Here is a 24,142-nt window from a genome sequence, read left to right on the forward strand (position 1 = left end):
TAACGAGTGATCTTTGGAAAATTGGCATCTAGAAGATCTATATGAGGAACTCCAACCAGGTGAATTTTTATTCCACCTGAGATTCTTTCCAAATTTTCATTTAATACACTCATACAGTGAATGGGTGGGCACTAGGCTCATTGCCTCAGAAAACCTTCCAAAACTTTGATCCTCGTGAAAAAAAAATTAACAAGAGATCACTTGTTCATACTGAGGCTGTCCAACTACCGGACCTTGGGGTATGGAACCAGCTCCTATCTGCTTAACCCTTGGATTTTGACATAGCTAAACTCAATCAATGATGATCTATCTGATCAAGAGAAGAAAAATGCGCATCCAAACTTTGGAGCGTTTCTTGATTATTTTCAACTGTATTAAATAATTTAGGAAAAGAGTAATCTGATTAAACATCTTCAGCAGTCATCTCCTATTTACTTAACTCCTGGATTTTTTACTCAGCTAAACTCAATCAAAGATCTTCTATCTGATCAAGAGAAGAAAAATGTGCATCCAAACTTTGGTGCGTTTCTTGATTGTTTTCAACTGTATTAAATAATTAGGAAAGGAATAATCTGATTAAACATCTTCAGCAGTCATCTACTTTGATATCTCAACATCCATACTTCCTGATGCTGATTAAACAACTTGGAGTTCATCTCCAAGGACTTCATGTCTTCCTCATTGTGAGCTTTATTCAATTTATCAACAAGATCACTTGTTGCCAATGCCCTCTCAGGACATCAATTCTTTTTTTTTCCGCTGATTTTTTAGGCTCCTGGCCATCCAAGGTTACCAGCATTGGTAAGTGCTCCTTATATCCAAACTCCCATTTGTGCAACTTCCTGAGACCCTGATCGACAAGTTTCTCTGATGCCATCTGATCTCTCTGAGTTTGACCTCAGCTTTATTTCAGACCCTAAGATCAACCTCCTAGCATACATTTCACCAGAAGCAGATGCAGAATTGCAGATTCCACTTTAGACTGCATCTGTTCTGGATTCTCCCAGTGAAGAATTTAGAAGAAATGCTTCCTCCAGTAAACCAGCATTATGCATGTAACGGTCAAAAGCTTCATTTTCTGCTTCATTGTTTCCTTGTACTCTTGCAGCTTGGATAACCACCATTGATTTATAGCTGTTGCATCCTGAGGAAAGCTCGGCTGTCATTTCAATATCACATGAGAGTATGTGGTTTCCAAAAACAACATAAACCAATTTCCTATTTGCACTTTTTTTTGTCAATGGCTTCCTTGAACATGCTAAAAGAAGAGCTCCATTGAGTTGAGCAAAGTTCTTGGAAAGTTGCCGAAGCACAGAAACCCTCAATGAAACCCTGAAACCAAGTCCAAAAGGGAACAAATGCTCAAAATCAGGAAACAGGGAAAATATCTAAACCTGGTGAATTAACATTACTAAGTGATGTGCTCTGCAAAGTTAAAGATGTCAATGGACAAGGGGAAGTGTAGAAAGAAATCAAACAATATAATCAGGAAACTATGAATATGATTTATGACCCAAAGAGAATGTTTAGTGATAGGAAAGACAGTGAGGGTGGAAGTTTGAAAAATAATAATATAAAGCACTAAAAACAGAAAGCAGTTAAACTTGTAAGCTTACTGGTACTCACTTCCCTGAATTGCAGTACAGGAAAAAATGGAAGAGAAACCAATATTTATGAAAAATCTGCTATTTTTATCTTGATTTGAGAAATTGGAAAAGGGTAAAACATTAAAGCGGGAAAATGAATTTTGAAATAACTAAGCTCCAAATAATGAATGACTAGTTCCCTATGGCTGAATACTGACGTTTGTATTTTGCTGATATTTATGACTTACCCTGATGTAGATGCATCGGTGGATGGTCAACCAAATGAAGGAGAGCTTGAAGCCTTGAACATGGTGACTTCCCCAGATAAGTTTCATTCAGTTTCAGAACTGTGACCATACCAGAAAAAGGAGACTAAAAATTAATGGCCTCAGTACAAAATTTCAGCAAAATAGAATGCATAACTCCAGTGATCATTTTAGGCACTCAAGGGGAAAATATCTATTTATGTGTAATTCCAGTGGTCATTTTAGGCACTCTTGGGGAAAAAACCTCTCTAGTCTCCTTTTGATGCATTGCATCACTACTTGTATATGGTGCACACCGTTCAACTCATTAACCATGTAAAGATCTTTTATCTTCTGGGAAATTGTCAATTTTTCTACATATAGAAATACTTCTTTTTGTTTTTTTGTTTTTTTTTTTGATAGATAAAATTCAATTGATTTCATTAGAAGCGAATGATAAATAGTTCGTTACAAGCATCCCAATATGAGGCACAAGGTGCAGCCTCACTCATTGATACAGAAGCATCATAAAGTTACAATTGGGCCCAGTACAACTGTTCCCTAGTTACCCCTTGTTTAGCTAGAGAATCAGCAAAAGCATTAACCTCCCTCCCCACCCCCTGTATAGTTACCTCCATCTGCTGAGTTAACCATTAGAATTTCTTCAATTCATTTCTATAAACCCAGATCACTGAATCTGGGTTTTTTAGCCAACCCACCACCACTTTGGAGTCCCCTTCTATCACCAAATTTTCCAATCCTAACTCTCTTGCAATCTGTACACCTTGTGGGGCTGCATACAATTCTGCCTTTAAGGAGTCTCCATTCCCCACTGGTCCTAAGAAGAGTGCTCTTAAGTTTCCTTCCTTGACTCTGATGACCCCTCCTATTCCAGCTGGGCCTGGGTTGCCTTGACTACTCCCATCGAAGTTTAATTTCAAAAATCCTCCAATGGGAGGAGCCCAAGCCAACCTTGTCATAACCTTCTGCATTGAGCTAGAAGCCACTAAAGACCAATTCCTCCAAATATCATCAAATGTGAAATTTTTGAATAGTACCACTTGTAGCCAGTGTATAACCCTAGTCATTACACACTCCACAATTTGCTGTTTGCTCCTTTCTTTCTCTAGGAAGATTATGGCATTTCTCTCTTTCCACAAGGTCCACACCACTACTGCTCTAGTGTACCTCCACATTACTCTTCCCCTCTTCTTCGATAACACAAAGGTAGATGGGTAGTAGAAGATCAAGACTGTAATCAGTCTTGAATCCTAAAGGGTTTTAGGTTTGTAAAACAGAAAAGAAGATGAGAGAAAAGGGAGAGAATAGAAGAGAAGCATGAGAACACAAGTTGCTGAAATGAGGGATAGATTCTAACAGATCTGCCGCCGCCACTCTCTTAATATTTATAGGTTTATGTTTAGTACATGATGAAAGGACACATCTGCCCTTGGTACTTACATAATAAAGAAAGTAAATAAAACTGAAATAAATAACGGCTGAATTAGCAAACTGACTCAAACTAACACTACTATAACTGAAACAAATACTGTTGTCCTACGAACACAGTGGGGACCACTGCAGTGAGGCCCACATCAGTGTTCTCTACACTCCCCCTCAAGTTGGGAGTAGATATCTATCATGCCCAACTTGGATAGGTCTGTCTCTAACTTCTTCCTCGGTACAGCCTTGGTGAGGATATCCACGAGCTGTATATTGGATGTGATGTATGGAAGACACACTTCTTGTGATATAACTCTTTCTCGCACAAAATGTCGATCAACTTCGATATGTTTAGTTCTGTCATGCTGCACTGGGTTGTGGGCTATATTAATAGCTGCCTGATTATCACAATACAACATTAAGGGCTTTTCATAGTCAATACCCAACTCTTCAAGTAGTGACCTCAGCCATAAGATTTCAGCCACTCCATTAGCCATTGACCTGTATTCCGCTTCAGCACTGGAGCGGGAAACAACACTCTGCTTCTTACTCCTCCAAGAGACAAGGTTACCTCCCACAAGGACACAATATCCAGAGGTAGACCTTCTGTCATCAACACTTCCAGCCCAATCGGCATCTGTATAGACTTCCACCCTCATGTGATTATTGTTCTTGAGTAATATACCTCTACCCGGGCATCTCTTCAAGTATGCTAATATTCAATCTGCCGCAAGAAGATGAGAAGTTCTAGGGGAGTGCATGTACTGGCTAACAACACTAACTGCATAGTTGATATCCGGCCGAGTGAGACAGAGATATAGAAGCTTTCCAACCAACCGTTGGAACATAACTTTGTCCTCAAGAGGGTCCCCACCCTCTGCACTAATCTTGTGATTTTATTCGATGGGTGTATCGGCCGGCTTAACACCCAGCTTTCCAGTTTCCGCCAACAGATCTAGAACATATTTTCTCTGAGAGATAAAAATCCCATGCTTGGATCTAGCAACCTCAATACCCAAAAAAATATCGTAGTGCACCAAGATCTTTTACCTCAAACTCTTGATGAAGGAGCTGCTTGAGAGACTCAATCTCATGACTGTCATTTCCTGTCACCACAATATCATCTACATATACTGCTAGTAGTGTCAAAGAGGACTCCATCCTTTTGATGAATAGTGTATGATCTGACTGGGCCTGTACATAACCACACCTTCCAAGGGCTAATCTGAACCTATCAAACCAGGCTCTAGGTGACTGCTTCAAACCATACAATGCCTTGTTCAGTCGGCAAACCTTCTTACCTGTCTCTGTATCATAGAATCCAGGAGGCAACTGCATGTAAACCTCTTCTTGTAAGTCTCCATTCAGAAAGGCATTTTTAACATCCATCTGAAACAGGGGCCAAGAATGATTTGCTGCAAGGGATAACAAAACTCGAATGGTGGTCATCTTGGCTACTGGGGCAAAGGTCTCCAAGTAGCCTATACCATAAGTCTGAGTGAATCCCTTTGCAACCAGACGGGCTTTGTATCTTTCAATAGAGCCATCAACATTATGCTTCATAGTGAATACCCATCTGCATCCCACCGGTTTCTTTCCTTTTGGTAGGTCAACCAGTGTCTAGGTATTATTCTTCAACAAGGCATCCATTTCGACTTGCATTGCATCTTTCCATTCTGGAACCGATAAGGCTTCTTGCACTGTTCTTGGAATAGGGACATCGGCAATGGAAGTGAGATAGGACTGGTAAGATGGTGATAGACGATCATAGGATAGGAACTGTGAGATGTTGTGAGGTGTAGAAGTGGTGCAATGTCGTTTCCCTTTGCGAATGGCAATAGGGAGATCAAGGTCATCCACAGGAGGGGAAGTGGCAATAGCAAGAGGTATCTCAGTAGGCTCTGGATCTGGAGCCGCAGAAAGAACTGGATCTGGCCGGGACTGCCAAAGACTAGGATCAACCTGCCTGCATCGCCTGTGATAGACTCTCAACTCCGGCTCCCTCTGACCACCCTCACCACTACAACCTTCATTACCCAGTGGAATAGGTAAAGGAACAGCCCCACTTCCACTCTCACTGCTCAAAACAGCCCCACTTCCACTCTCACTGCTCTCCCTCTGAGGAAAGAAACTCAAAACAGCCCCACTTTTATTGCTCTCCCCTTGAGGAGAAACCCTAGGATAGTAGGGTGTCTCCTCAAAGAAGGTGACATCCATAGAGACAAACTGTTTCCCTGAAACCGGATCATAGCAGCAATAACCCTTTTAAGTTTGTGCATAACCAAGGAAAATGCATTTGGAGGCCTTAGGGTCAAACTTGGAATGATGAGGCCCGAGAAGCTAGACGAAACAGGTACAACCAAAGGTTTTAAGGGGAACAATGAACAACTCCTTGTCTGGGTAAAGAAGGGAAAAGGGGGTTCTCATATCAAGGACCCGGGAAGAAACTCAATTAATGAGATAAACTGCCATGAGAATAGCATCACCCCAAAAGCGAATAGGTACATTGGAGGTAAACATAATGCTTCTAGCCACCTCCAAGATATGCCTATTCTTCCTTTCGACAACGCCGTTCTACTGTGGTGTATAAGGGCAAGTGCTCTAGTGAATAACTCCATGGCTACGAAGGTAGGAGGTCAATGGTTGAGCAAAGTATTCCTTTGCATTATCAGATCTGAGGACTTTGATTTTATTTCCAAACTGAGTGAGAATCATCTGATGGAAGTTTTGGGTCAAAGCAGGAACCTCATCCCGAGAACGCATAAGATATACCCAAGAAAACCGGGTATGGTCATCAACAAACAGTAGAAAATATCTGTACCCACCCATAGAAGAGATATGATATGGCCCCCAAACATCAGTATGCACAATATCAAAAGGGAAATTACTCCTTTTATTACTTAAAGAATAAGAGGTTCTACAATGTTTGGCAAGCTCACAACTCTCACACCTCAACTCTGATAGCTCAACAGACTCAAATAAAGCAGGAAACAGACTCTTCAAAGACTTAAAAGACAAATGACCTAATCGGTTATGCCAAAGCATAACCGAACTCACAAACTGGGAAACAAAAGACTTCTTATCCACTGACTCTTCTCGTCAGGTACTCTCCCCAAGCAGATAGATCCCGTTCGTCTCACGGCCAGTTCCAATCACCTTCCTCGTCTCCAAATCCTGAAAAACACATCGGTCAGGGAAAAAGGTTACTGAACAGTTCATGTGTTTGGTAATACTACTAACTGAAAGGAGGTTGGTATCAAGCTTAGGAACATGCAAAATAGAAGATAAAGAGATAGTGTCCAATAACTTGATGTCCCCCTTGCCCGAAATGGGAACAAGAGAGCCATCAGCAATGGATACTCTATCTCGGCCAGAGGACAAGTGATAAGAAGTAAACAAAGATGGCAAGCTAGTCATATGGTCAGATGCACCTGAATCTATTACCCAGTAGTGATCAGTATTACCTGGAGCTAAAGCATGGTAAGCTGAGGCTCGAGTACCTGAATGTGCAAATGCAGATGTAGCAGGAGCTGATGGGGACTGGGATGGCTGAGCTGAACTTCCAACTTCCTTTTCCAACTGTATGAGGGCAGCCCTAACAGCAGCTAAAGTCTCCAGGGATGTACCTGATGAGGATGTGTCAGATGCACCTGAATCTATTACCCAGTAGTGATCAGTATTACCTGGAGCTGAAGCATGGTAAGCTGAGGATCGAGTACCTGAATGTGCAAATGCAGATGTAGCAGGAGCTGATGGGGACTGGGATGGCTGAGCTGAACTTCCAACTTCCTTTTCCAACTGTATGAGGGCAGCCCGAACAGCAGCTAAAGTCTCCAGGGATGTACCTGATGAGGATGTTGAATCAGTGTTCACTGCCATATGAGCATTACCCTTCTTATTTCTCAGTTTTGCTGGGACCAAGTGAGGATGTAGCTTCCAACAAGTATCTTTTATGTGCTTGGGTTTCTTGCAATGTTCACATACCAGATCCCGTTTATCTTCCTTCTTCTGGTCCCTTTCTGAGTCACCCCCTGGCTTGGGATTAATAGCTGTCAAGGCTGGGAAAGAAGGCTGAGGCTGCATCATAACTTTCCTCCTGGTCTCTTCACTATGCACCAAGGAGTATGCTTGAGAAAGGGTCACACTATCTCTTGTCAATATTTGTTGTCGCACAATGTCATATTCTAAATTCAAACCAGCCAGAAACTCAAATACCCTATTCGTCTCAACTTGTTTTCTGTGAGTCTGTGCATCTTTGGGACTCTCCCACTCAAGGGTCTCCAGATGGTCAATCTCATGCCACAAGGATTTCAAGGTAGAGAAGTAGACAGAAACTGGCTTCTCTCCTTGTTTAAGGTTGTTCACCTCACACTTCAGTTCATAGGCTCTGGCAACATTGAGGGGTTGGGAATAGGTTTCTTTCACAACATCCCATATTTCTTTGGTTGTCTTTGCCCACAAGTAATTTCGGCTGATATGTGGTTGCATGGAATTACACAGCCATGCCATAACTAAATAGTTCTCTTGAACCCACTTGGTGTATATTGGGTCCTCCTTGGAAGGTTCTTTCACATCTCCCAAGAGGTAACCCAGTTTTCCCCTTCCTCCAATAGCCATCATGGCTGATTGTGCCCACTCCAAATAATTTGACCCATCAAATCTCATAATTGTAATCTGAAACCCGGTTTCAGATACATTACCATAATTGTGGTTTCCAAAACTACTATCTCCCTGACCCTTGAACTCCATTTTTGATCAAGATTTAGTGGCTACAAACTGTTAGAGCAATTATACCAGAAAACAGAGTCAAGGAAGTAAGTCTGAAAGCTTATCCGAAACTGATCTGATCCGATCAGAAATACCAACACAAAACCGATCTAAAACTGATCTGAAACTGGTCTGATCCGATCAGGAATACCAACACAAAACTGATCTGAAATCAATCGCCTATCAATCTGAGATTCTGTTCTCTGAAACCACTAATGTGGGGCCCACTACTGTGAGAGCAGAAATAGGGTTTCAACTGTAGGTTTGAAGAAAATTAGTGATCTAAAATCAATAAAGTGCTCAGCTGCACTCTCCAAGCAGTCCGCACCAGTAGGACTTGTCGTAGGGCACTATGAAACCCTAAAAACTAATCCCATTTAAAGAGGAGGGTTCGGCCCAACAATCAAACCCTAGACACAAACTTAATCACAGTTCGGCAAGCCAAACCCTAGAGCAAACTTGAACACAGTTCGGCCCCTCTTTCTAGATAGGTCCAACCTATCTCGGCTGATTGCAATCTCTAAAAATCAGTAAAGAAACAAACTTACTTACTGATTACCTGCCTTCGGTGTACTGTCTTCTAGGGTTACCTGAACCCAAGCCTTCGCTGCCTCTTCCTGATTACCAACTCTCTGCAGGCTACGGCAAGTCTTCAACTGCTGCGAACCTCTCCTGGTAATCTCCAAGATTCAGCCGCCGAAAAACTTCTTCAAGGCTTCCAGCCCTAGCTAGTTCTCACGTGATCAGCTAGACTAGATACACATGAGAAGCCCTAGATAGGCTCTGATACCAAGTAGAAGATCAAGATTGTAATCAGTCTTGAATCCTAAAGGGTTTTAGGTTTGTAAAACAGAAAAGAAGATGAGAGAAAAGGGAGAGAATAGAAGAGAAGCAAGAGAACACAAGTTGCTGAAAGGAGGGACAGATTCTAACAGATCTGCCGCCGCCACTCTCTTAATATTTATAGGTTTATGTTTAGTACATGATGAAAGGACACATCTGCCCTTGGTACTTACATAGTAAAGAAAGTAAATAAAACTAAAATAAATAACAGCTGAATTAGCAAACTGACTCAAACTGACACTACTATAACTGAAACAAATACTGTTGTCCTACGAACACAGTGGGAACCATTGCAGTGGGGCCCACATCAGTGTTCTCTACATGGGTCAAACAGCATTTTTACCTTCGTGTGCATATTCCACCTGCACCCAAACTAAGAGAAAAACCAATCCCATATATCTGTAGCAAAAGAACAGGAAATTAGTAAATGATAACAAGATTCACCATCAGATTTGCATAGAGTGCACCAATTCGGGGAAATACACAGAAAATGCCTCTTCTTTTGCAAATAATCTAGAGTGTTAATTTTCCCAAGAGCCACTTCCCAACAGAAGGCCTGAATTTTAGGAGAGGAAGAGGACCGACAAAGAGCTTTAAAAAAGGAGGCGCAAGAAAAGGAACCTTTAGAGCTTGGGAACCAAATTCTTCTATCTGGACAAGAAAGCTCTAAGCAAACACTATCAAGGAGAGGGAGAAGCTCTGACAAACAAGTTGCTTCCTCATCCCTCAAGCCCCTACGAAATTCAAGATCCCAATTAAGACTCAAAGGCAAAGAAGGAAGAACCGAAATATTTGAAATGACCTTATTTTTATACAACGAAATAGAATATAAAGAAGGAAAAACCTCCTTTAAAGGTCGATCACCAAACCAAGTGTCTTCCCATAAACGAATTAAATTCCCTGAACCAATATCATACCTGATGTACCTGAGAAACTGAGGGAGGAGGCTATGAATTGCTTTCCAAGGTAGCCCTACCCGATAGACCAGCGTCCCAACCATTCTCCAATCTACCATGTATACTTGCCACAAGTTTTCTCTCTCAAGAGGCTATCTCCATAACCATTTCCCTAGCAGAGCTGTATTTTTCTTCCTTGCATTCCCTAGATCACCTTCTTCCTTTCTTTTACACACAATCTCCCATTTTATTAAGTGGTCCTTTGCAGTCTCTCCCGGCTCCCAAAGGAAATCCCTCATAATTTTTTCTAATTTCTTTTCTTCTCTTGGTGGAATCCTAGAGATAGAGAGAAAGTAGATGGGTGGGTTAGCTAGAGTTGATTTTATCAGCGTGATCCTACCTCCCAAAGAGATGTAACTTCTCTTCCAAGCAACCAATCTCTTTTTACATCTTTCTATAACTGGATTCCAAAACCTACTTCCCTTCAGGGTTGCACCTAGGGGAAGCCCTAGGTAGGTCAGAGGCCACGGGGTGATATGGCATTCTAAGCAATCTGTTATCCTATGTAGGACCATCCCCTCCAAATTAATCCATGCCATGCAACTCTTGTCCAAATTGATTTTCATGTTTGACACTTTCTCAAACTTCTTGATTAGATTTTTCAATCTCCCGACTTTCCTAATGTCACCTCCTTCACAAAAAATAATGATATCATCTGCAAATTGGAGATGAGTAAGTGGGACATTGTCTCTACCCACACTCCAACCCCTAAAATCATTTTCTCTGTCTACCTTAAAGAGAAGTCTACTAAAGACATCTGCCACTAAAGTAAAAAGGAAAGGTGATAGGGGATCACCTTGCCTTAACCCTCTACGCACTGGGAAGAAGTCTTTTACCACTCCATTAACAAGTATAGAAAAATGTCAAGATTGTGCACACCCAAGCATCCAATTGCACCATCTCTCCCCAAACCCCCGTTGATGCAGAACTTCTTTCAAAAAAACCCAATCAACCATATCATAGGCCTTTTCTAAGTCCAATTTGCACACAAAACCTTCCTTCCTAGACCTCTTCATCTCCTCTATACATTATTGGCTATTAGAATTTGATCAACTATTTGTCTCCCTTGAACAAAAGCTCCTTGATACTGACTACTGAGGGAGGGGAGAATTACTTTGACCCTCAATGAAAGGACTCTAGCAATTATCTTGTAAACACTAGTCACTAGACTAATGGGTTAGAAATCCTTTGGATGGCTAGCATCACCTTTCTTTGGAATCAAGGCCAAGAAAGTTGCATTAACTCCAAGGCTAACAATATGTGTATTTGAGAATTCCTTATAGACTTTCATTAAATCATCTTTCAGCACTTCCCAACAATCCTGATAGAAAACCATTGTGAATCCATCTAGGCCCGGTGCTTTGGACCTATTCATGGAGAACACTGCCTTTCTTATTTCTTCTTCCTCAAAATCTCTTTCCATCCAATTTGTTGCCTCCTCATCTAGTAAAGGCCACTCCAAACCTTCTAAGCTTAATCTATTCTCCAGAGGTCTCCCATAAAGGGATTTAAAGTGGTCAACAAAGATTCTGGCAATTTCATCTTGATTTGATATTAGCTCTCCATTGATTTCCAGCCTAGCCACAAAGTTTTTGCGCCTTCTTCCATTTGTGCTTGCATGAAAGAATTGTATATTCCCATCCCCTTCCTTTATCCATTTTGTCTTGACTTTTGTCTCCAAGATATTTCATCTCTCTTAAGGACTTCTTCCAATTCTTTTTTTGATTTCCATCTTAAATCCCTCTCTTCCGCAAGGAGATTTCTCTCAATTTCCACATTGTCCAACTCTTCAATCTGGGAAATTGGGGTCAATTTCCTTTCTTCTTATTAACTAAACATCAATTGTACTCTCAGCCTTAATCTCAACCATTTGGGGTCAGCTACGCGAATCCTATCCCACCAATGTGCCCTATCAAGAGCCATGTTTTCTGTCAAAATTACAAGTCCTTAAATACCTGTACTATTTAGAGAGAGAGAGAGAGAGAGAGAGAGAAAGGGAGAATCTGCTAGCATACACATTATGAAATGAATATATGTTTGATTTGAAATTTTGAATGCATACAAATCATGGTCCACCAATTGACTAGCTAAAACTATTGGATGGATGACAGTTGAATCTATCAAACAAAATAATCACCATTTATAAATTTGTATGATTATGCATGGATGATAGGTATTCTATCTGACAACGGTATACTGGCATATAAAGGTTCGAGTATGATAGGGTGCATAAGTTTATTGTAAGAGATCTTATCACACTTACAACAAAATTTGGAGATAACACATTGCTCCTTCCCCCAATACATAGTTTACCCCAAACAATAGAGTAGACTATCGTAAAAGATAATTCCCCCAGCTTAGATTCGTCTGTGGACTCCTCTAGTTAGTAAATCTGCTAGACAGTTAGCAGACCATGAAACCCACTAAGGCATTTGGACCATGGAATATCAAAGTGCTCCAGTAGTCTAAAATCTTAGATAAATAAGTGGAAGGGACTCATAGGCACACCTTAAGAGAAGTGACCAGATTGATGAGGCAAATGGCAATTGATATTCTATTGACAAGAAGGTCAGCCAATAGCATGGTTGATGCTTTGGCAAGGCAAGGTGTCAATAGAACCCACTTGTATTGGGAGACTACAAAAGAAGAGAAGGATAACAAATTGTATGGGGGTACAAAGAGCAAAAATGATAAATATAAATAAATTAATTATTGAGGGAAATTCTAAATTGGGCACAACTGTAAAGAAAATTTTAGGAGAAAATAAAGACTTGCTATTTCTCCCATAAATGTTTGTAATTTGTACCTTTTAATCTATATTAATAAAAGTGCAAGAAGCTCTTTTGATATCTGAATGAAAGGAAGCAATGCAAGTAGAGATGGATGCTCTTGTCAAGAACATCACATGGGAACTAGTTAACCAGCCTGAAGGGAAGAAACCTGTTGAATGCAGATGGGTGTTTATTGTGAAATATAATGTTGATGGTACTGTAGAGAGGTATAAGGCCAGATTGGTTGCAAAGGGATTCACACAAACTTATGGCATAGACTATACAAAAACCTTTGCACCTGTTGCAAAATGAACACTATCAGAGTTCTTCTATCCATGGCCACTATTTCACCTGGATGTTAAGAATGCCTTCCTCAATGGAGACTTGCAAGAGGAAGTATAAATGGAGTTGCCCCCTGGTTTTTAAGTATAGAAGCATGAAAGAATGTTTGCATTTTGAAGAAAGCCTTGTACGGGCTAAAACAATCCCCGAGAGCTTGGTTTGATAGGTTTAGACTGGCTTTGGACAAATTCGGATACATACAGGCTCAATTAGATCACACTCTCTTCTTTAAGAAGACAAGTCATTCCCTGACTCTACTTGCAGTCTATGTAGATGACATTGTGTTAACAAGAAGTGACACTAGTGAAATTGAAACCCTTAAACAGCACTTTCACAAGGAATTTGAAGTGAAAGACCTAGGAAAGTTACACTATTTCCTGGGACTTGAGGTTGCTCGATCTAAGCATGGCATTTTCATCTCCCAAAGGAAGTATGTTCTGGACTTATTGGAAGAAACTGGCAAGTTAGGAGTGAAACCTGCTGATACTCCCATTGAGCCTAACCATAAGATAAGTGCAGAAAGTGAAGAACTCATTGAGGACAGGGCTATGTACTAAAGGTTGGTTGGGAAACTTCTTTATCTCTGTCTAACCCGACTAGATATTTCTTATGCTGTCAGTGTTGTCAGTCAATACATGCATTCTCCTAGGACCACCCATCTCCTTGCAGTAGAAATGATCCTTGCCTACTTAAAGAGATGTCCAGGGAGAGGTATACTCTTCAAGAATAATGGTCATATGAAAATAGAAGTGTATACAAATGCAGATTGAACTGGATGTACTGATGATAGGAGGTCCACCTCTGGATATTATGCATTTGGGGGGGGGGGGGGGGGGGGGGGGGAATCTTGTTTTCTGGAGAAGCAAGAAACAAAATGTTGTTGCTCGCTCCAGTGCAGAAGCAAAATACAAATCCATGGCCAATGGTGTTGCAGAAGTGTTATGGCTGAGATCCTTGCTTAATGAGTTGGAAGTTGATTATGAGAAGCCTCTAATGATGTATTATGATAATCAAACTGCAATTAATATTTGCCCACAACCCAATACAGCATGACAAGACTAAGCATATCGAGGTTGACAGACATTTTATTCGAGAGTGAGTCGCATCTCAAGAAGTATGCCTTCCTTACACTGCTTCAAACATGCAGTTAGCTGATCTCTTCACCAAAGCAGTCACAAAAAGCAAATTGGAGATAGATCTACACAAGTTGGGCATGACAAATATCTACTCCCAACTTGAGGGGGAGTGAAGAAATAGTTGGTTAGCCACAAGTGTGGGGTTCCATATCCACACTCAGGCTCTAGTGTGTGTGGTTTCATACCCACACCTAGTTGTTTCTAATTTCTTTTATTAGAAGTTTCTAATTTCTTTTAAGTTGGGCCGGCTGGCCTTATTGTTTCTAATTTTGTTTATTTCCTATTCTTGTAAGGAACCTAAAGCTATAAATAAAGAAGTGTATGGGGCGGCAGATCATTAACCACCGAACCCTCTCTCTCTCTCTCTCTCTCTTCGAACTTGTATTACTTCTCTAATACAATAAACAGTTCTTCTTTCAAGTATACCAGTGGGAGAGGGCGGCCAGATATGATTGCTCTCTCATTCTTTTATCTATTCTTTCTCTTCTTCTCTCTTCTCATAAAATCTCTTCTTTTCTCAATCCTTTTCTACAGTTTTTTTTATTTCTGCACTCTGCAGATTTCTACTTGGTACCAGAGCAGGATTCGAGCTTTTTTTGTGCTCCCATCATGCAGCCATGGGATGATCAAAGACCTCAAAAGTGCCTAGTTTTTGGATTTTTTTGGCAGATCTAGAACCCCTTGTAGTAGATGCTGCAGATCTAGGGTTGATCACCAAAATCAAGAAGAATCTTGATTTCAAACTTGCAGTAGGACTCTTCAATTTTGACCTGGGAAGGGGCGCACTAGATTTTTAGGAGTTCTTGGTGAATTATGAAGGGGATGGTTCAAGTTCCAATGATTTATGAGGTCTCTAGAGGGAGCATCAGCCTTTTCTCTTATTTCTACCAGCTCCCACGGAGATAGAAATCTTGGTGAGAGGAGGGTTCTGAGTATCAAAAGGGTAGTTGAGGCCTCTAAAGGAGATAAATTGATTTAGTTGAAGGGGAGACAATTGATCAACAAAATGAAATTGCTAGTGCCCTTGTTAACCATTTCAAGTTGATCTCTAGAAAACCTATCTTTGGAAGACTTTGTGTGGAAGGATTGGAGTGGCCAAGAGTTGAGGAAGAACAAAAAAAGTGGTTAGAACCCTTTCCGTCAAAGGAAATTTGGTGTAGGCTAGTTCCCCCAAAGATTATGGCGTTTTGTTGGGAAGTATTCCATGGGAAAGTAAACACTCTAGATAAGGTGGCTGAAAGGAGATATCAGTGGCTTGTGGAGCTACAGCAATGAGAAGGAAAATTTTAATTGGCTGTGTAAGGACTTAGAGGTGCAATACAGCTGGGTAAAGAGAAGTGCTAACTCGATGGCTGATGGGTTAGCCAAGCAAGGGGTGGCTAAGTATTCTTTGTTTTGGGCACATTTTTAGTATTTTTTTGTCATTTTGATGTTGGGGAGTTAAGATAGTTTACCTCCCCATTTTTTTTAATTAATTTTCACAAGTATTATTTAATAAAGATTTCTATTATTGATCAAAAAAAAAAAAAGATAACCTACAAAAGAGAAGACCTTTCCTTTGTATTTCTTCCAATTGGTGTATCCTCTGTAGAACTCACGGTGAGGATTGTTACCACCTACTAATATCTTGTCCCTTTTTTGTAGACCTTTGGGCTTGGCTACTTTCGTTGTTTGGGAGTAGTTGGAGTCTACTAGCAGAAGTTTGCATTCTCTTCAACCATTATACTTTCTTTTGGCCTACAAAAAGAGGGAGACTTATGTGGAGATGTGCTCGTGCTGCCCTGATTTGGACTCTTTGGGAAGAAAGGAATGCTAGAATCTTTCAAGAAAAGGAAAGGTGCAGTTAGGAATTGAAAGACTGTGTGCTGAATAGAGCAATACTTTGGCTGAAGACTCCGGAAATCTTTCATCAATTCTCTTTTAATGACCTTTGGAGAAATTGGCCAGCAGTAGCGAGGTGTTCACCCCTAAAGGACAAATCAATTACAAGAAGGTCTCCTCCATCTGAAGGCTCACTGAAGATGAACTTTGATGGAAGTAGCATGGGTTCTCTAGGATTATCCGGAATGGGGGGTGTTTTGAGAAATGAGAAGGGAGAGATTCTATTGCTCTACTTAGGTCCTTTAGGAGTTGGGAACTCTATCAGGGCATAGCTATTAGCTATTGTACAAGGGGTGAAATTTGCAAACCAGTTGGGGGGTACAGCACCTAATAATTGAAGGGGATTCCAAAGTGGTGGTGGGCTGGTTGAAAAATCCTAAAGATGCTATATGGCGCTACAAGAATGAAATAAAAAATTCAGTTGGTTGACAAGGAATATGTTGGTCTCTTTACAGTGGGTGGGGAGATCAGCAAATACTTTGTCAAATGTGTTAGCCAAGCAAGGGGTAAATAGGGAAGAATTGTTTCGGGCTCAGCTGTGATTCATGTATTTCTTTCCTAGTTTACTTGTCCTGTTCTGAGAGGAAGAAAGAGAGAGAAGAAGAAGAGCTACAAGCAGCAATGGATAGAGGCTTAGTGGAAGGAGGCTTTGTGGAGAAAGCAAAATGGAGGTCAGCTTTGAGGGTAGAGGCCAAAGATTTTCTCTTTGAAGAAATACGGATCAAAGGAAGAATGGGACTGAAAATAAGAGAACAGAAGAGGGCTATGGTTCTTGTGGAAGGCTCAGACATGATTATCTGGGTGAAGGAATATGTCTTTGATGCAGCAACTAAAGAAAAACAGACAAAATGGAAAGAAAAGTCCTCAGAGTCAGGTAGGAGGTATGTGATGGAGAACAAGGGGAATGCAAAGGGTGCATTCATATCTCTCACTGAATATTTTTCTAAAGGAAGGAAGCAGATGGTTTGCTTCCCTCAAGGGAAGAATGGCAAAGGATGGATAAAAATAGCTGGAATACTAACAAAATTCCTAAATAGAAGGGAATTGGAAAAAAAAGAACCATTGGAAATTGATGAAAAGGAACTAAGACCAAAAACTAGAAGACAGATCATGTATAAGGAAGAGGTACCAAAAAAGAAATTTTTAACCATGGCAAACAGAGTAGGAGGATCCATCCTGGATAGCAGATGGAACAACAGGAAAATGGGAAAGAACACTAGTGGTTGAAGCTGGAGGATTGGTGACAGATTGGTGGAAAGTTGCAAAACTACTGAAGCTCAAACTGGAGCTAAGAAGCACCTTCATCTTAACCCCGTTTGATTCTGCTAAGGTAGTATTGGACCCTCTCAAAAACCAGGTAAATGTTAGAGCATGTTGTATCCAATATGTTCTGGGGACCTTTTCAGTCTATAAATGGTCTTCTTCTTCAAACTCGAAAGTGTTCTTAATGGAAGATAATGTTACTGTCCGAGTGGTTGGGCTGCCATTCCATCTCTGGAATCAAAAACTGCAAACTCAATTGCTTTGCTGTGTGGAGCTCGCCTTGATGGTGTCTTCTGGGGAGATCTGCGAAGTGCAGCCATTCTACTGGGTGGAGTAAAACCAGAAGATATACCGAGGAAGGTGACTGTAATTGTGGATGAACTGTTCTTACCAGTTTGGTTAGTGTCCTCCATTGAAGCTAACCTTTGGAGGGAGACAAGGCAGAAGGAAGACGAAAAGGTGGAGGAAATGAAGTTACGTGGCAGCTTGAAGTTGGTTGGAAAAAAGAGACGAGGAAGTTTCACTGAAATGGAAACTCTACCTTTAGGCAGTCCAAAAGATTTGGGTCAGGAGACTATTAGGAGACGTGTGACACAAGGAAGAGGTTTGACAACCAATAGAACCTTTGCTCAGGTAGCTGCTTGTGGCACCAAACAAAATATTTTGAATGATTCAAATGAAGGGCAAAGGTATTGGTAGCCTCAGGAACATGCACGGGAGTCCAACCAGCAGGCCCATCTCTAAATTGTAATTTTGGGCCCAATAGGCCCGAAAAGTTAAGTGGGCTATGCTTAAAAGACCCAAGAGTGAAGGGGGTGTGTAACAACTTAAAGGAGCACGTGACAAGGTTGGCTCCTCAGGTAGACAATAAAATCCATCTACCTTTGTCCTCCTTTCTCTTGTTTGAACAGTTCAGTGAAGGTCTCTAGCTCATTACAGTGGAGACCCTCGAAGAAGATGCCGCATAAGGAACAAGATCGCCATAACCCCAGGAGTGTGAAGAGCAGTGAGGTTTTCGAGTCTGATTCAGAAAGATTGACAAACGATGAAGAACTTTTTGATTCCGATTCAGATTTGGAAGAAACCGTTAGTTTGGGAAGTATCGACCTCCAAAAGCCAAGAGATATACTGGAAGAGGGTAGCCTAAACACTGAACTGTTAATCCTAGAGGAGGAGATGGATTCGCAAGATTCTGGTAATATCAAAACGCAAAGAAGAGTGAGCCTTAGCAGCGGAGAACAGATCTTTCCCAAACTAGGTATGCTATACAAAAGACAGATGGAGTTGGGAACACTGAAAGAGGTAAGGCAAAGTGCATCATGGCCAATAAACGAGTCCATCCCATTTGTGCAGCCTAGTCAGGATATCAGGCCAGAGAGATAGGAATCAAACTTGGAGCCTTACCTAAGGAGTCACGTAGAGGGAAAGAGAAGTGAAGTTTCTTTGACTGTAGAGGGTGAGGAAGTATTGGTTGTACCTAGTCCGCTTCCACTACTGAGTCCGGAAAAAGGGAAGGGCCTAGTCCTGACTCCAAGAATTGATACCCAGCAACCGGTCCACATGCAACCATCTATGCTAGATCCAGGTAAGCTTGTCCATTTAGTTTTAGATACTAACTTGGGTTCTCTGCCTGTAACAGATGTCCTGGAATCCGGACCAGGCCAACCAACTAGTAGCAGGGAAGTGACGATTGATAATGATGGAGTCCGATCAGAGAAGGGAGTTGGGTTGTTAGAAAGCAAACAAGAGGAGTTAGAATGGATTTGGGAGCAGATCTGTGCCCTGCTGGAGGAATATAAACAGAAGGAGGAAATGATAGAGGTGGCTCCAAAAAACCCTGAATCAGAGGCAAGAACCAATAGATTGGGGCAAGAATTAGGAAATAAAGGGCAGAATAGGAAGTCAGTGGGAAACAAGGGTATGAAAAAAGAAGAAAAGGTCTGAAGTAGAGAGAATAATAATGGACATTGAAGGGGGTATCGAATTCAGTGGTAGAGGGGAAAGAAAGAAGGGTTCTAAATGAAGGAACACAATATTGGAGGGCTAAATTCTTGAGAGGTAATGAAGATAATAAGTTGGAATGTAAAGGGTTTGGGTAGTGCCAAAAAAAGGAGATCGATTAAGGAGCTACTTAGGAGAGAAAGACCTGATGTTGTGATGTTGCAAGAGACAAAATTAGCTGAACTGGATAGAAGGTGGGTCAGGGAGATCTAGAAAATAAGAGGGGTAAGATGGTGCTCAGCCCCGTCGTGGGGAGCCTTAGGGGAAATAGTAACTTTGTGGAGGGAGGACTTCGGAGAACCAGTAGAGGAGCTAACAGGAAACTTCACTGTATCCCTAAAATTCAAAATGGTGGAAGATGGATTTACTTGGGTGCTAACAAATGTGTATGGTCCAAATAACCACAGAGAGAGGTGTGAGTTATGGAAGGAGCTTCATGGAATTCAAGGTTTGTAGGAAGGTCCTTGGTGTTTGGGGGGTGATTTTAATGCAATAAGATTCACAAATGAGCTAAATAATCCTAGGCAGGCCGTTACAACTAGTATGAGAAAGTTCAACAACTTCATAAATTCCTGTGAGTTACAGGAGCTTCCTTTACTACAAGCTACCTACACTTGGTCCAACTTCCAAGAAAACCCAACCTGCTCAAAGCTTGACAGATTCCTATTTAATGAGGGTTGGAAGAGCCACTGGAGAGGTTTGGTGGGTAAGGCCCTACCTAGGATAACCTCTTATCACTACCCTATAGAAGTAGGACAAGAACCTCTTGGTAATGGACCTAGACCATTCAGGTTTGAAAATATGTGGCTGACACACCCGGACTTCTTGCCTAAGGTTAACGAATGGTGGAGTGAAAAGATGAGAGAAGTGAAACGGGATAGGATTAGATTTCACAAAAAAATTAAAAAAGTTAAGAGGCAAAATAAAAGAATGGAATAAGGTTCAATTTGGAAGAGTGGAGGAGGTAAAAGCTAGATTATTGGTTCAGATTGAGGAGTTAAATGCAAAAGAATCCCAATGGATGATGGATGAGCAAGACAGAGAAATGAGGAGGAAACTGAAAAAGGAGTTAGAGGAGACTTTGTTGAGGGAAGAGATCTCTTGGAGACAAAAATCTAGACATAAGTGGACCAAGGAAGGGGATGGGAATACCAAATTTTTCCATGCTTTGGATAATGGGAGAAGGAGGAAAAATTTGATACTAAAGCTTGAGGTTGATGGTGTGGAGATAACCTCTCAAGAGGAGATTTCCAGTAGGATTGTGGATCACTTCAAATCCATCTTTCAAAGACCCTTAGAGAATCGGTTAATAGTAGGGGAGGAGAATTGGCCAACTTTGAACCAAACAGATAAGGGATGGCTAGAAAGAATGATTGAGGAAGAGGAAATTAAACAAGCTGTTTTTTCTATGGATAGGGCTAAGGCACCGAGTCCTGACGGATTTACAATGGCATTTTATCAGGACTGTTGGGACATAGTCAAAGAAGACTTAATTGGAGTACTTGGAGAATTTGAGGATAAAAATATTGTGAGTCATAGAATCAATGCCACCTTTATAGCCTTAATTCCCAAAAAGAATGATGCCAGACACCCCAAAGATTTTCGGCCAATTAGCCTAGTGACAAGCGTCTATAAGATTCTGGCAAAAGTGCTCTCTAGGAGGATCAAAGTAGTTCTCCCCTCTCTTGTTAGCCAAGCACAAGGAGCCTTTATACAGGATAGACAAATTACAGATCAGATCCTTATTGCAAACGAGAGTGTGGAAGAGATAAGGAGATTGGGCAAAAAATGATTTGTTTGCAAGTTGGACTTGGAGAAAGCCTATGACTTAGTGGATTGGAACTTCCTGTTGGAGATGTCGAGAAGATATGGATTTGGGGATAAATGGTGCAATTGGATAAGAGGATGCTTAAACTCTTGTCGTTATTCAGTGTTGGTGAATGGGGTGGTTAAGGACTTTTTTCTAGCCAATAGAGGCTTAAGACAAGGGGATCCACTCTCCCCTTTCCTCTTTACACTTGTTGGTGATGTCTTTAGTAGGATGATCTCCAAAGCAGATGAGGAGGGCCAAATAAAGGGATGGAGAATAGGGAGCAGAGGCTTTCCAGTAACTCACCTTCAGTTTGCTGATGATATTGTTATTTTCTGTGAAGGGAATGAGTTGAGCAAAGTGGAGAACCTTAAGATTTTAATAAGTACTTTTGAGAGGGTCTCCAACTTGAAGGTAAATTGTGATAAAAGTTGTGCGGTTGGAGTAAAATTGGAGAATAAGGAGATTGAATCCATTGCAGAATGCTTAGGTTGAGTAGAAGATCAAGACTATAATCATTCTTGAATCCCAATAGGTTTTAGGTTTGCAAAACAGAAGAAAAAGAGGGAGAAAGGAGAGAGAATAGAAGAGAAACAAAAGAACACAAGTTGTTGAAAGGAGGGACAGATTCTTACTGATCTGCCGCCGCCACTCTCTTAATATTTATAGGTTATATTTAGTACATAATGGAAAGGACACATCTGCCCTTGGTACTTACATAATAAATAAAGTAAATAAAAGCTTAAATAAATAACAACTGGATTAACAAACTGACTCAAACTGACACTACTATAACTGAAACAAATAACTACACTGCTGTCCTACGAACACAGTGGGGACCACTGCAGTGAGGCCCGCATCACTGTTCTCTACAGGTTGCAATATTTCTTCTTGGCCTTTGACATACTTAGGGCTACCCTTAGGAGCCAACCTTAAAGAAAGTAGTTTTTGGGCCCCTATTGTGGAGAAATTTGACAAGTGCTTGGCGGCTTGGAAAAAGAATTACATTTCAATAAGGGGTAGGCTGACTTTAATTAAGGCTACACTTGCCAACCTTCCAACCTACTTCCTTTAAGTGTTCAAGATTCCTCCAAGGGAGGCTAAGAAACTAGAGAAGAGAATGAGGGACTTTCTATCGGAACCAGGAGAGGTGAAAAAGGATCACTTGATCAGATGGGAGATAGTTAACAAACCAAAGGAAGAAGGGGGTTTAGGGATAGGGAACATAGTGCTGAAGAATGTAACCCTTCTAGGAAAGTAGCTATGGAGATGGCCCCGAGAGAGAGAGAGAGATTATGGCATGAGGTGGTGGCAAGCTTTCATGGTTGTGCAGGAAATGGTTGGGATTCCGGGATATCTCGCCGAGCTACCCTTACTACACCTTGGAAGGCTATACATGGTATTCTCCTTCGCTTCCTCAGATTCATCAAAAATTATGCTTGTTCTAGTAATGCCATTCTGTTCTGGGAGGATATTTGGGTGGGTACTCAACCCCTCAAAGATTGCTTCCCCTCGCTCTATTCCATTTCCCTTCACAAACTTGAGCCAATTGCAACTTTTCTCCCGAGGTCGTTAAACCCCTTATCTTTAAACTGGGACTTTGGGTTTTGTAGAGGGTTAAGGGACGGTGAGTCGAATTGTGTTATTGAGCTAATTCATTTACTGGAATCCGTTTGCTTGGACCCCACCTCTTCTGATCAAAGGGTTTGGACTCCTCTTCCAAAAGGTACTTTTACTTTCTCTTCTTTTCTAAAACCCCTCAGTTCTAACCCCATTTCCCAAGGATTCCCTGTCAAGCACGACCTATTCTCCCAAAAATTGTTGTATTCTGCTGGGAAGTCTTCTATGGGAAAACCAATACTTTGGAAAACTTACAGAAAAAGAGACCCTCACTTTGTCTTTCCCCAAATTGGTGTTCCTTGTGTAAGGCCGAGAATGAGGACTGTGTCCATTTGCTGATCTCTTGTTCCTTTGCTATAGCTATATGGAGGTGGAGCCTTTGTTTATTTGGAGATAGGTGGTCTATGCCTTCTGATTTAAGCTTGTTATTCAACCCATTTGTTTTTGTTTGGCACACTAGAAGAGGTAATGGTCATGTGGAAATGTGTTAGGGCAGCCACTCTGTGGACTCTTTGGGAGGAAAGGAATGCAAGAATCTTCTTAGAGAAGGAAAGAGGGTTAGATGAAATGAAGGATTGTATCCTAACAAGAGCAATCCATTGGCTGAAAACTGTGGACATCTTTGATGACTTGTGGAGGAATTGGCTAGTAATAACTAACACTTCAACAAAGAAGGATAGAATTCTGTTAGAATGGATTCCGCCTTTGGAAGGTGTCATCAAGCTGAACTTTGATGGAAGCAGCCAAGGCAACCCCAGGCCTTCAAGTATAGGGGGTATCCTGAGAAATAAGGACAGCAAAATAATTTCCCTATTCTCAGGACTGGTGGGAGTGGGGGATTCCACAAGGGCAGAAATCCTTGCTGCAGTACAAGGAATTCAGATCGCCAACCAGCTTGGGGTGGAGCATCTCCTAGTTGAAGGGGACTCTCAGGTGGTAACAAGGTGGCTCCTAAACTTGGATACCACCATTTGGGGCTACAAAGATCTCATCAAAAAAGTAGAGTGGTTAACCAACAATATGAGAGTTGAGGTAAAATGGGTTTGTAGGTCTGCTAATTCTTTGGCTGATGCTTTAGCCAAACAGAGGGTTTATAGGGAAGACCTTTTTGTGCTTCTATGTAAGTTGCTATTAATTTGGAAATATGTACTTAACTAGCCCGGAGAGGTTGCAACTCGTGCCTTTCCTTGGGGACCTTGTACTATTGTCTATTGCTAATTAATAAAATCATTTCAATTATCAAAAAAAAAAAAAGATTTAAGGAGGGTTGAGCTTGTACCTCTCCCTGGGATGTTGTATGAACTCACAACTCAAAATCAGCTTCTGAATTAATAAATTTACTATTATTCATCAAAAAACAAAAAAGGTGGTTAGAAAGAAGGTTTGACTTGGGGGAAATAAAGGAAGTAGTTTTTTCGATAGATAGATCTAAAGCACCAAGTCCAAATGGTTTTACTATAGCTTTCTACCAAGATTTT

General features: G+C 41.1%; 1 long non-coding RNA gene across 1 annotated transcript in view; it reads right to left on the reverse strand.

Annotated features, from left to right (window-relative positions):
• Positions 1-311: 311 nt before the first annotated feature.
• LOC148880656 (uncharacterized) overlaps positions 312-24,142 on the reverse strand; it is a 46,489-nt gene continuing 22,658 nt past the window's right edge. The window contains exons 3-4 of the long non-coding RNA XR_016104621.1: positions 1,835-1,933; positions 312-1,332 (exon numbers count right to left, since the gene is read on the reverse strand). This is a non-coding gene — a long non-coding RNA (uncharacterized LOC148880656). The remainder of the gene's footprint in view (positions 1,333-1,834; positions 1,934-24,142) is intronic.

The sequence above is a fragment of the Nelumbo lutea genome, chromosome 1 (genome assembly GCF_056320005.1).
Source record: "Nelumbo lutea isolate HS-2025 chromosome 1, American lotus-T2T, whole genome shotgun sequence".
Lineage (NCBI taxonomy): Eukaryota > Viridiplantae > Streptophyta > Magnoliopsida > Proteales > Nelumbonaceae > Nelumbo > Nelumbo lutea.